Source organism: Ceratotherium simum, chromosome 12 (genome assembly GCF_057802395.1).
Source record: "Ceratotherium simum simum isolate JZ-2026a chromosome 12, ASM5780239v1, whole genome shotgun sequence".
Taxonomy (NCBI): Eukaryota; Metazoa; Chordata; class Mammalia; order Perissodactyla; family Rhinocerotidae; genus Ceratotherium; species Ceratotherium simum.
In genome coordinates, this window is record NC_141911.1 from 50,736,812 (window position 1) to 50,750,123 (window position 13,312).

A 13,312-nucleotide genomic window follows, 5' to 3' on the forward strand; every position below is an offset into this window, starting at 1 on the left:
TTTTTGCTTATTGTTGATAATGTTCCTGGACATCGCCCTTTTATTGGTGATCTTCATTCCAATTTCAGAGTGGTGTTTCTCCCTCAAAACACCACCTCTTTGATCCAACCAATGGATCAAGGAGTTATGGCAGATCTTAAGACCTACTACTTGAGGAAGACTTTTGCCCAGGCTATTGCTTCAACTGAGGAAGACACTAATGTAATTCTGGAAGGATTACAACACCTATGACTGCATCAAAAGCCTTACTTGGGCTTGAAGTGATGTCACCAAGGAGTATATTAATGGCATCTGCAAGAAGACATTCAAGAGGTTCATTTATGACTTCAAAGGATTTGCCAAGGATGAAGAGGTTGTAAAAGTCAACAAGGTTATGATTTAGATGGCAAACAACTTTAACTTGAGTGTGGATGAGGATGACATTGAGGAGCTCCTAGAGGTGGTTCCTGTTGAATTGACTAATGAGACGTTGTTGGAACTGGAACAGCAACACATAGCTGAAGAAGAGGCAAGAGAAAAGAAAACTGCAGGAGAAGAAAAAGAAGAACTTCCAAGAAAATTCACAGTGAAGGGTTTAACAGAAGTTTTTGCAGACCTCAACAAGCTCCTTAAAAAATTTGAAAACATGGACCCCAGCACCAAAAGGTTTTCATTAATAGAGAGGAATGTTCACGGTGCATTATCTGCTTCCAAGCAAATCTATGATTAAAAAAAAGAAATAAACCAAGCAAACCAACATGGACATATTTCTGAAAAGAGTGACCCCTCCTCAAGACGAGCCTCAGGCAAGTCCCTCAGGAGGAATTCCAGAAGAAGGCATTGTTATCACAGGAGATGACAGCTCCATGCGTGTTGTAGCCCCTGAAGACATTCCAGTGGGACAAGATGTGGAGGTGGAGGACGGTGATACTGATGATCCTGACCCTGTGTAGGCCTCGGCTAATGTGTGTGTTTGTGTCTTAGTTTTTAACAAAAGTTTTAAAAAGTAAAAACAAAAAAAAACTAAAAATTAAAAAAATAGCAAAAATCTTATAGAATAAGAATACAAAGAAAGAAAATATTTTTGTGCAGCTGTACAATGTGGTTGTGTTTTAAGCTAAGTGTTATTATAAAAGAGTCAAAAACTTTTAAAAAATTAAAAAGTTTATAAAGTAAAAAGGTTACAGTAAGCTAAGGTTAATTTATTATTGAAGAAAGAAAAAAATATTTTTATGTTTAGTGTAGCCTAGGTGTGCAGTGTTTATGAAGTCTACAGCAGTGTACAGTAATGTCCCAGGCCTTCCCATTCACTCACCATCACTCACTGACTCCCCCAGAGCAGCTTCTAGTCCTGCGAGCTCCATTCATGGTAAGTGCCCTATACAGGTGCACCATTTTTTATCTTTTATATCATATTTTTACTGTATGTTTTCGATGTTTAGATACGCAAATACTTACCATTGTGTTACAATTGTCTCCAATATTCAGTAGAGTAACATGCTGTACAGGTGTAGCCTAGTAACAATAGTCTATACCATGTAGCCTAGGTGTTCAGTAGGCTATACCATCTAGGTTTGTGTAAGTACACTCTATGATGTATGCACAAAAATGAAATTGCCTAACGATATATTTCTCAGAACACACCATCGTCATTAAGTGATGCATCACTGTATATTGTTATGACTGTTCTATTTTATTATTAGTTATTGTTAATCTCTTACTGTGCCTAATTTATAAATTAAACTTTATCATAGGTGTGTACATATAGGAAAAAACATATATATAAGTTCTGTACGATACATGGTTTCAGGCATCCACGAGGAGTGGGATAAGTACTATATTCCCCACGGATAAGGGGGGACTACTGTACTTGTAACCCTTCCCTTCTTTGTGGAGATATTTGCATTTTCTTTCTTTCACTAATATCCATAGAATGTATTTGAGGTTTTTATAGTTTAAGCCACAGTTTACAGAATAAGGAAATAGGAACATGAAAGAAGTTAAAAAGGAATCTACATTATCCAGAGGTGCTGGACTTGAAGGTGAATACAGAATCTGATGTGATTTAGCCTTTCCTACTTGTGGAAATGGTTGAGTATGATTTTAGTTTTATAAGAAATAGTTTAATTGTGTTAGTAACTGCAATTTTTGTCTCAAGGAGAACATGTGTTCTTTTAGGACAAGTGGGCATTTGTCAAGCTTCCCAACACTTTCTTTTTTTCTGGCTTTATTGAGCTATAGTTGACACAGAACCAGTTTAAGTATTCAGCCTGAGAAAGAAGGAAATCCTGCCATTAGCCACAATATGGATGGACCTTGAGGGCATTGTGCCAAGACTTTCTTCTATGTAGAAATCCCACTATAGGCCCTTCCCATTTTGAAGCTGTTTGTGAGTCGATTTTCCTCTTCCCACTGCCTGGAGACTAAATCATGGGCCAGACTTAAGTATGGCTGGATAACCCTCACTCCTGGAACTTTTAACCTTCAGAGGTAAGAAAAAGATTCAGAGTTTAAAATTATTCATGGCAACCAGATAGATATTTGAACTCCAATGTTGAAACAGTAAGTCACATGGTAAGGCCGAATCCAGCAGTATTACTGGAAATGCAGGTGTGCGCTACACTGGCAGTGGCCAACGGCAAGGGCGCATGGCTGACAGGCCAAAGGCCACACCACAAACAGACCTCCTTCCCTTTCCTGATATTGACTCTGAGTTGTCTCTAATTCCTGCCTGAGTCTAGTTCTCCTGCTTTTTTTGGTCAATTCTAATAGCTGTTTTATGCCCTTCCAATATATTTATTTCTGCTTGCTTAAAACTACAAATAATTTCTGTTGTTTTCAACTGATAACACTGTCTGAAATAATGGCCAAATACATGGCTAAAGCAGTGGATTAGATGCATTTAAATTGTTTTCCTTGTCGTAAGAACTTTTCAAGGCTTTTGTGTATTAGTACACATTGTGAATCTCCAGCTGAGGCAGTATGCAATATACAGTAAGAGATGGCCTCTACCTGTTGGACCCCCTAAGTTTAAAAAAGATATATTTATCAGGATATAACTTTCTGATTAGTAAAGCCAGGAATAAAAGTAAGCTCTTACATAAAACAAGGAAATTTGAACATCTTGATTACTCTATTCCCCTATCTCACATGCTACGTTTATGGATATATTTTCTTCATTTTATCATTTAATATTTAAAAATTTTCCTGCCAAAAAATTCTCATATTGAGAATAGTTTACAACCACACTTATATCTGTTATTTTGCATTTGCATTATTTTTTGAAGTCAAAATGTGCGTCTGTAACTTTATAAAAAGAATTATTTCACAAGTTTTTTGTATTGAGTTATCTCAGGGATCTTCATGGTATCTTTAAGCCCATGTTCAAGATGGGCTTGATGGGTAAATATTCTAAATTTTGATTATCTGAGAATAAATTTATGTTGTTTTCACATACACACAAGCAGTAAGGCTGAGAATGAAATTCTAAATAATTTCATAAAAGTAACAAATTTCTTCTCAAATATCTCTAAATAGTTGCTACAGTGTCTTCTGACATTTGTTATTCTACAAATAAGAACCTGGGGTCAATCCAATATTTTTTCATACTTAAATTGCCATTTTTTGCATCTTATTTGTAGGAATTTTCTCTTTGAAATTTAGATTTTGCAAAATATCTGTAGGTGTAGTAATTTTTTTAAAAAAACTTTGCTGGAAGCAATTTGTGAGCTTTAATCAATATACTTGCTTTTAAAATACTGTATATTTTTCTAATATTATTTTTTATTAGTTTACTTGTTCCAATTGTCTTAATTACTTACTCAGGAGTGCCAAAATTTCTTGGATTATATTCAGGCTTTGGACTGCAATCATCTTATTTTTTAATATTTTAATTGCTGGGTCTTTTTCATACACAGTGTTGGAGGGCTTCACATATTTGTAATACTATGTAACTATTTCAATATTCCGCAACAGCAATTCTGACATCCACCACTCCAAATCAATGTCAGTTCAATTTGTTCTGACATCTTAAAATTCTGTATTATCTCACCTAGGTGTAGTTTAATCCCAGCTTTCTCGAATCTGAAGTTTTCCTTTCATCTCTGCCCATGCTTCATATGGATGTTTTTTTTCTTTCTGCCTGTTCCATACAAGCCACTTCTTTTTGCAAGCTACCAAAATAGATTTCTAATTGTCTTCTAACAAAATCTGGAACATCAATAGATTACCTTTAGAGTCATAATTGGCATTGACTTCCTTACCATATTTTTCCTTTTCCTTTCTGCACTGTTTTTGTGTTCCATCAGACAGACATTTTATTGATCTTCACTGATAAAATTACCTATTAGTGGCATTTTCCATTAAGTACAATATATGGAATCTACTCTTGTTTGTCACTTTTTTGTTACTAAAGTTCTTTACTGGAGCTGGCCCGGTGGCGCAAGCGGTTAAGTGCATGCGCTTTGCTGCAGTGGCCCGGAGTTCGCTGGTTTGGATCCTGGGCGCACACTGACGCACTGCTTGGCAAGCCATGCAGTGGCAGCAACCCATATAAAGTGGAGGAAGATGGGCACGGATGTTATCCCAGGGCCAGTCTTCCTCAGCAAAGAAAGAGACGGATTGGCAGATGCTAGCACAGGGCTTATCTTCCTCACAAAAAAAAAAAAAAAAGTTCTTTATTTGCCAGCAACAGAAATCATTTCTGACTAAATTAAGCAAAAATGGACTTACTGGGAACATACTGGTAGGCTTACAGAAATGAATGACAAGATGAAAAACCAAGTCACGAGAAAGATAGAGACCAGGGAAGAATCAGGCTCAGCACCAGAACTAGCGAGCTTCTTTCATAGGCACTGGAATCACATGATGGGGCTCTCATTCCCTTCCAGCCTCGTGTGTCTCTGCCAAAGATGCGAACTTTTGGGAAGAGAATCCAACTGGCCATTACCTAAGGCCAATTGGATTCTCTTATTATCCTCATCCTTATTATCAGATGGAACAATCTGTGCTTGGAACCCCACTGGAAGATCAAGGGTGGAGAAAAGAAAAGAAGGGGAGGTAAAAAGTGATGTTAGAGCAAACCTCATCTTGTGTATTTCCCCCCTTTCAAGTTGGCTCTCCTTCACTTTCTGTCAGCATCTTACTGGTCTTGAGTGTCTTCAAAGAAGTATTTATTATATTTTGTTTATGATTATTATCGTGTTAGGATATAATTTTTATACATTATATCACCATTATTAGAAACAGAACCCCTATGTACTTTTTATTTTTAAAGGCATCTTCTGAAGTATTAACGTGCCGGGTTTTATTTAAGTCCATTAGACCAAGTTCATTTATTCAGTAGTTCAAAGCTTACATATTCCTAGTAATATTTTTTGCTTTAGTTATATAAATTACTAAGAAACTGTGTTAAAATGTTCCATTGTGACTACAATTTTATTGTAATGAAAACTTTTACATTATATATTTTGAGGCTATGTTATTATATTCTTTACAAAATATCCTCATTATCTCTAATGGTCATTTCACCTCAAAGACTTTTTTTTCATATATGAATATGGTTATGCCTGCTCTCTTTTGGCTAGCATTCCCACGTTACATCTTTTTCCATTGTTTTATTTTTGAACTTCTGCTTTCCTGCACTTCAAATCTATTACCTAAGCATAGAATATAGTGAGGTTTTATTTCTTTGCCTTCAAGCCTGTTGTCTAGGGATGACTCTGGAAGCTTTTTATTTATTTGTATAAATTAATTGACGTGTGTGTCTGTGTATGTGTTAAAACCTTTGATCTTAAGTTAGGATAGCTATTTATCCAGGTTGATGGAATTAGTTCTCTCTTTTCATCCATTCTTTTTTATTTCAATTTTTGCAGAAGGTTCACCCAAAGCTAACATCGATTGCCTATCCTCCTCCTTTTTTCTTCTTTTTCCCCCCCAAAGCCCCAAAACACAGTTGTGTATAGGTGTAAGTTCTTCTGGTTCTTCTATGTGAGCCACTGCCACAGCATGGCTACCGTCAGGCAAGAGGTGTGGTTCCACATCCGGGAGCTGAAGCCAGGCCGCTGAAGCAGAGTGTGCCAAACTTTAACTGCTAGGCCACCAAGGTGGCCTTTTGTTTTACTTTTCACTGGACTCCATTAGCTTTTAATATTCTAGCTTAGTGTAGGGTGGGTCTCTGGCTAGACTTTCCATTTTATGCCAGCCATAGGCTTTAATTTCTGTCTCTTTCATCTGTGGATTCCGTCAGAAAAAAAGTTCACCTGAACTGGATGCGAACATGCCCCCAGTTCTATGTTAACTGTCCTCCTTGAGATCCTAGGTTCTCTAATTGTTACCATGTGTTTCACATGACGTTGGTTCTTCTTCCTTTGATTTTCCTTGGATTGATTGAATAATTCCTTTTTTTATTTCCCTGTGTGTATCTTGACTTAAAGTATATCAATATCACCAGTTTATTCCTTATAACATGGAAATATCTTATAATGTCTAAATACTGATTCCCTGTCCCATTTTACAGGTCTTTTAATGTTTTCTAGCATTTTTTATTGTATTATTTTTGTTTCTTTCAATAATAGCAAAAATTTTCTTTAGACTTACCCACCTGTTCATGTGTATTAATATTTTGCCTCTATTGATCATGCATTCTACTCATCTATTCATTATTGCTTCCAAAGTTCTCTGATGATTTAAGGAAATATGATTTTTGAAAATAATCCAGCTTTTTCTTGTCATTACAGTGGGAGTATGGGTCTTATACAACTACTACATGCTCCCCAGAAGTTGAAGCAAAATGTTATTGTTTCATTGTTTCCATTCACTCTCTGCTCTCTATCTGGAACTCCTATTAGAGTTTCTTGGATCATTTTATCCTGTCCTCCAAGTCATTTTCTGTATGTTTTTTTTAATATTCTGCATTCTGAATAATCCCTTGTATTCACTGTCTAGTTTGTTGACTGTTCCTTCAGCTAGCTATAAGCTGCTCCTTAAACTAGTCAACAACAAATCCTAAAATGTTTACTATCAGGCCCTTTACAGAAAAAATTTTCCAACTTCTACTCTACTCTAGTATTTCCTCTAAAAAAAACCCCCAGAATGGCCAGAAAATAATGTATATGTTATTTTTTTAGTTGATGGTTCAAGACCATATAATTTATAACTTTGAAGCCAAAGAACATGTGATATATATCTCTGATGTTACAAATTCTCAGGGAATAATATACATTTTTTTTTCTACCAGTTGCTCTAGTATTGACAGATAAACTTCCTCTCCATTACCTTGTGCTGTTTACTGAGTATTTTTCCTGTCTGTCATTTCACTAGGTATAACTATTAATGCCTCCTCATTGATCAGTGATAAAGCTCCAATTTATAAGTTCTTGTGCCCATCTCTCCTGCCACCCAGAAAAGTCAGAGCAATTGGCCATTCTAGTATTAAGTCTTGCTTGTGTCTCTGGAACAGGCCATTTTCCTTGCTTTCCTATAGTTTTAGGTATACATATATAATGAAATTTCTAATGTTTTTAATATTAGCATTATTTATTGAGATTTTCAGGTTAACTGACTTGCCATATAGACCAAATCTAATTCTAAAATCCATGTTGTACTTTTTCAGATAGAAAAATCTAAGCTTCCTAACAAGCATTAGAAAAATGTCTAAAGGAGAGTGTTTTGGCAATTATGGTTATACAATATTCACTGATGTAAATAACAATTGTATAATCTGTTTCATTTGAATAACACCATGAGATAAACACCAATAATGTTTATTTTTAATAAAATAAACTACAAATAATACATTGTACAAATTATCTAATGCAAGAATAGATATTCCTCTAATTAGTAAAATGCTACAATCATATTAGAAAAAGTATGTTATACATATGTATATATATATAAAGTCCAATTTATGATGACTTAATTTGATTGGTTTTTGAAATACTAATTTCCCAACACAGTTTCTCAGTATGTTTTATTTACATGAGAGGAAAACTTTTTAATTAAAAATTCTTACTTTACCCTAGTAATTTCATAAGAAAAATGATTAATTACTTTGAGCAATCAGTTTTACAGATAATCATAGTTTTTTATTTAAACCAAAAAAAGAAAGAAATGAAAGAAAGCAAAGGAGAAGCTTATACATAAAACATAAAGAAAAATCTAGTCTTTTAGTAAAAGTGAAATCAGTGTTGAAATATTTCTTTAGACACAGTTGGTTAAAATCTTCCTGTTTTTGTTGAGTAGCTAATAATTATATTTTTAAGTTCAATTGACTCAAAATAGCAATGTAATTTTAAGCAAACATTTAAGAAATACATGATATATTTAGTGTTGACATTTAGAAAATGCAAGTTTTATGAAATTTATAATGTGTTTTAGAATCATAAATGTTAAAATAAATGAATGGCAGATTATATTCAATAGAGTAAAAACAGAATATTGTAAGTACTTGACGGTCCAAAGCAGAGCTCTATTATAAGTACTCCTCTTGCAATCAAGGTTACAACTATCCAAATTTAAAATCATTTCAACTAATAATGTGTATTTATCTTAGAGATCAAACGCATGGCTCTGAATCCTGGCTTCATAGTAGAATCATATAGTGAGTTTTTAAATACTTATTTCTTAGTCTCATTCTTGTCCAATCAAAACAGAACTTCAGTTTTAAAGAAGTATGGGCAGTTTAAAATTTCTCACGTTATTGTAATATGTGGGTGAGATTAAGAATCAATGAGCATCGCTAGGCTATATATGCAGCAAGCACCAACTGCAAGTACTTAACCTGCCTGAAGTACAAAGACAGAAAATATTCATGAGAGACATAAACGCAACAACTCAGACCTGACAGAAACTTTTTGTTTTCTCATTGGTCTCAGAATAAATTTAAAATTCTGAATTATAAAAAGTTACAAAAGGAAACACTATGAAAATTAATTTTATATAAAATATTTAGTTTTGTTAATTTACCCCTTTAAATTTGACTTTCAGAAATAAATAAAACTTTTGGTAGTTGCTAAAACTATCTTTACAGTGCTTAAATAAAGGTCCATAACAATTGTGTGTTTTAAATTTCTACTGACACGGTAAAATGTTATTTTCCCTTAACTTTGGGTAGAGTAATTTTAAGGAAATGATTGAAAGTTTCAATGAAAGACGTAATTTTTAAATAAAATACAGCAAAGTTGTAATTTTAGTTATTCACCATTTGCACAAATCTCCTTTCGGCTTCACTTGCAAAGAGTCGTACATAGCCTCGATCCTTTATCAACAACTTCTTACCATGACCAAAAAGATTTGTCTTTTTTATCTCCCTTATTCTATTTTTTTATCTTCTTATTTAAAATACCACCCTCTATCTTTTGTTTCCACTTTTTAACACTTTCATCTAGAAGGAGACTAATAGTATCCATGATTTTTGAGAGAGGCTTTCATTATCCTCCTGTTTTGTAAATAAAAACAGGCAGTAAAGTGGTTTTAAAATGCCAAAGCGCATTTCTAATATTTCTACTGAAAATAGCATTAAGAATAAACAAAATAAACTGTGATAACTCTTGAAAATAATAAAGGATGACATCAACAGACCTGAAAATTTATGAATTTTGCAATCCATGAAGCATATCTTCTGCAATTGCCAGAGAAACTCATCATTTTCTGCTTCTGAGCTTAGGTCACAAAGCCTCTTGCCTGCTAATCAGCAACGGGACGTGTTTCTCTAAGAACAGCCCAGAAATTTTTCAATATCAGAGGAGAAATCATTGGCTCAAGAACACGTTTTGTTACAAGGAAAGAAAAAAAAAGTGAATAACATTAGTCTAGAAATTTGAACATTATTCTGTTTAACGGGCAATGGCCATGTTGGTTGAAATTCAGGTTTGACATGGTAGAAATTACTTGATAAGTAAATTGAGAAATATGTTACTACAGACTCCAAAGGGACAGCAAGAAAAAGGAAAAAGTAGTAAATTGAAAGGAAGACGAAAGGAAAGTAACTGTACAGAAAAGAAATTCCTTAAAAAATTCAACCTTTTCTAGGCTTAACTATAACATAACTTTTTAAGTAACTATAACTATATACATTAGTTTAATAATTATAACAATTTTATTAGTCTACTAGGGCTGCCATAACAAAAAATTACAGCCTGAGTGGTTTAAACAACAGAAATTTCTTTTCTCACAGTTCTGGAAGCTGGAAGTCCAAGACCAAAATGCCAGCAGAGTCAGTGTCTGGCGAAAGCTCTCTTCCTGGCCTACAGACAGCCTCCTTCTGCTGTGCACTCACGTGGCCTGTCCACTGTGCTTTCAAGGAGAGAGAGTGATCTCTGGTGTCTCTCTTCTTAAAAAGACACCAGTCCTATCAGATTAGTGCCCCACATGTATGACCTCATTTAACCTAATGACTTCCCTAAAGGCCATGTCTCCAAATTTGGTCACACTGGGGATTAGACATATGAATTTTGGGGGAACACAATTCAGTCCATAACAACTACATACACTAGTTGCAATGGAAGATATGAAAACTTTTAGAAATTAAAAATATGGTAGGAAAATACCCAAAAAGGAACACAACTGAAAACAATAAACATAATGCTGAATAACATTGTGAAGAAATGAATGGTTTTTCAATACAATTTTAGGAACTTTTCCTGAGTTCAAAGAAAGTAGGTAAAGGAAGTGGGTGGTAGATCTGGGGAGAGGAGGGTGATATAATTTTGGTTGATTGATGGCCAATTTAACAAACACAGAATCTCCACCTTCTTAGATAAATTTTTTGTGTACCCTTTCAGAGTGTCTTTTTGTTTTTACTCCTTAACATTTGACCATACTCAAGAAGCTATGATCACTAAATGAACATGAATCCATGTGCTGGAGAAACCTGTAGCTGCTGACTCTGGATAATATGATCATTTCTTTACCATAAGAATGGATGTCAAAGAAATTAACCAACACGAAAAGAAAGCAAACAGCATAACAAAGCAACCAAATTACACAGAGGAAATAACTAAAAGATAATAGAGGTTAGGTAAGAAATAGACTAATTATTTAACAAGAGTAGTAACTTCGTAAATATTCAAAAGGAACTTGCTCCATAAAAAAATGACTGGATTGTTATGATGAAGTGGAACTTAGGATTTACTATGACTTTGGAAATTAAGAATATGACACCTGAAATTATTTCTAAAAATCACTGGAAAGACTAGAATATAATTGCAAAATACATAAATACTATACTAACTATATATCTTCTGCAAGTGATAGCAATATTTCATAACTTAAGATGCTTCTTTTATTAAAATGATAATTAATCAAAGCAAAAGAGCTCAAAGGGACTTAATGAGAAAATTAAATATATATATATATGTATAAATGTAAGTTCAAAGGGAGATCTCCTCCAAGACAATTAATTCAACAGCTCAATGAATTAATCAAGAATACATTTTTCTATGCAAGCAAATTTTGTATTGACTTTTTGAGTTTAGAGCTCCTCATGGGCAGAAAAAAGCTTCAGAAATATCACAAATTATATTCAGGGAGAAAAGAGGAGGAAAAATGAAGTACCTTAGTTTCCTCATCTGTGAAATGTTCACGTGGTAAATGCTTGAGTGACAATATAAACGGATAGTTTGATGCTAGAGCTTGCCATCTTTTAAGAATACAGATTATTGAGAAGGGTTTAATGAAGTGTTCATCACGTATATGACTTTACTTAAGGTTATCTAAAGTTATGATCGTAGTGAAATATTTTGAAAATTCTTTTGATAATTCTAAATGTTTTAATAAATTATAGTGTTAACATTGAGATAAGATCAAATTGTCTTTAGTCTTTAAGACAAAAGCAATGAGGTCTTGAAATCGAGATTGATATGAGAATATGATTCTTATTTTGATGTTATGTTTGGGTTTAGAAAACAAATCTGATTAGGAAAAGGAAATTGGTATAAAGGGACCCCACATCTTCTCAGTCATTCCACCTAATTTTCTAAGGGAATCCCATTATTCTCTGTTTTTATTTTATGGTTATGTAGCAGAATTCTTTCCTGCTGTTCTTGGCTTGCCTCCACTCTTTTCTGCTTTCCCCACCCACAAGTCCCCAAAGCTCAGGTAAACAATCTTAACAGCTTAATGTGTATATTTTGATATTTTTCTCCACACTCATGACCAAATATTCATATCTATAGATAAGGGTATGAATTATTTTTTACTTTTTGTCATCTTCATACATATATATTTTTTATTATTTTATCATGCATCAGTAACTCATGAAATCCTTTAAGAGAAGCTGAATAGCTCTAAGTAATTTTTAATGACTGCCTAATATTTCATAATGATAAATGATCATAAATCACTTAATAGAAGCCATTGGTAACAACATATCATTAACATTATAAAATATCTTTGTCAAATCTAGACTTTGGGGGAGGGGAAGAGAGGAGCAATTTCTCTCAAGGTCTTTTAGAGGAGAGTGGTGAAAGAGAAAATGGGGAAATTACAGTTGTTTACATTTCTCAGCATATTGACTAGAGATAGAGTAATTGACTAGTTTGGTGAGGCAATAGATGGCATTTTGATTTCAGACAGTACTTGAAAATTATGCATCTACTTGTGAGGGCAAGAAAAAGGAAAATGACTCTGACTAAAAGAAACTAGTAGAGTAAATCTTCCAAAATAACAAGGATGTAGTGGAATGAATAGCTACTTTATCAAGTGGGCAAGAATAAGGTAAAAATATCAGAAAAATAATGATAAATAGTGGTCAGATGGAAGAATATATTTGAGAAAATATTCTGTTAAATAGATGACAAATAGGAAATATTTATAATACACACAGAGGTTTTAAATTATCAAGATAAAATTCAGAAACCCCAAGGAAAATTAGCAAAGGAAAAAAATAGGTAGTGTAGGCTAAATTGTGGAAAGAATTGACAATGAAAATTCGGGGTCTTAAAAAATAATTCCACCCCCCCTCAAATCACATCTCACCCTGCCTCAAGAGTCTTCAGATCAGAGAAATAACTTCCAATTAGCCATTCAGGAACTTATAGTTGTTCTACTAGTTTCAACACCAAAATTACTCTAGGTGTCACTAGCTCACTTAGACAGAAAGGTGAAAGAATAAGGAAAAGCACTTGCCACATGGACTCAGCCAATGGACACGCCAAGCAAGGGAGCCAGGGAGGGGGATAGCTGGCAGTCTGTGCTTCGGGTAGTTCACAGAAGAGCAAATCCAAATGTTGAAATTCCACACGAACAAGTGTTCAGATTCATTGATGGGAAAGAAAAATATAAATTAAAATAACAAAAGAATGTAACAAAAAAATAATCAGATAAGCAAAATTTA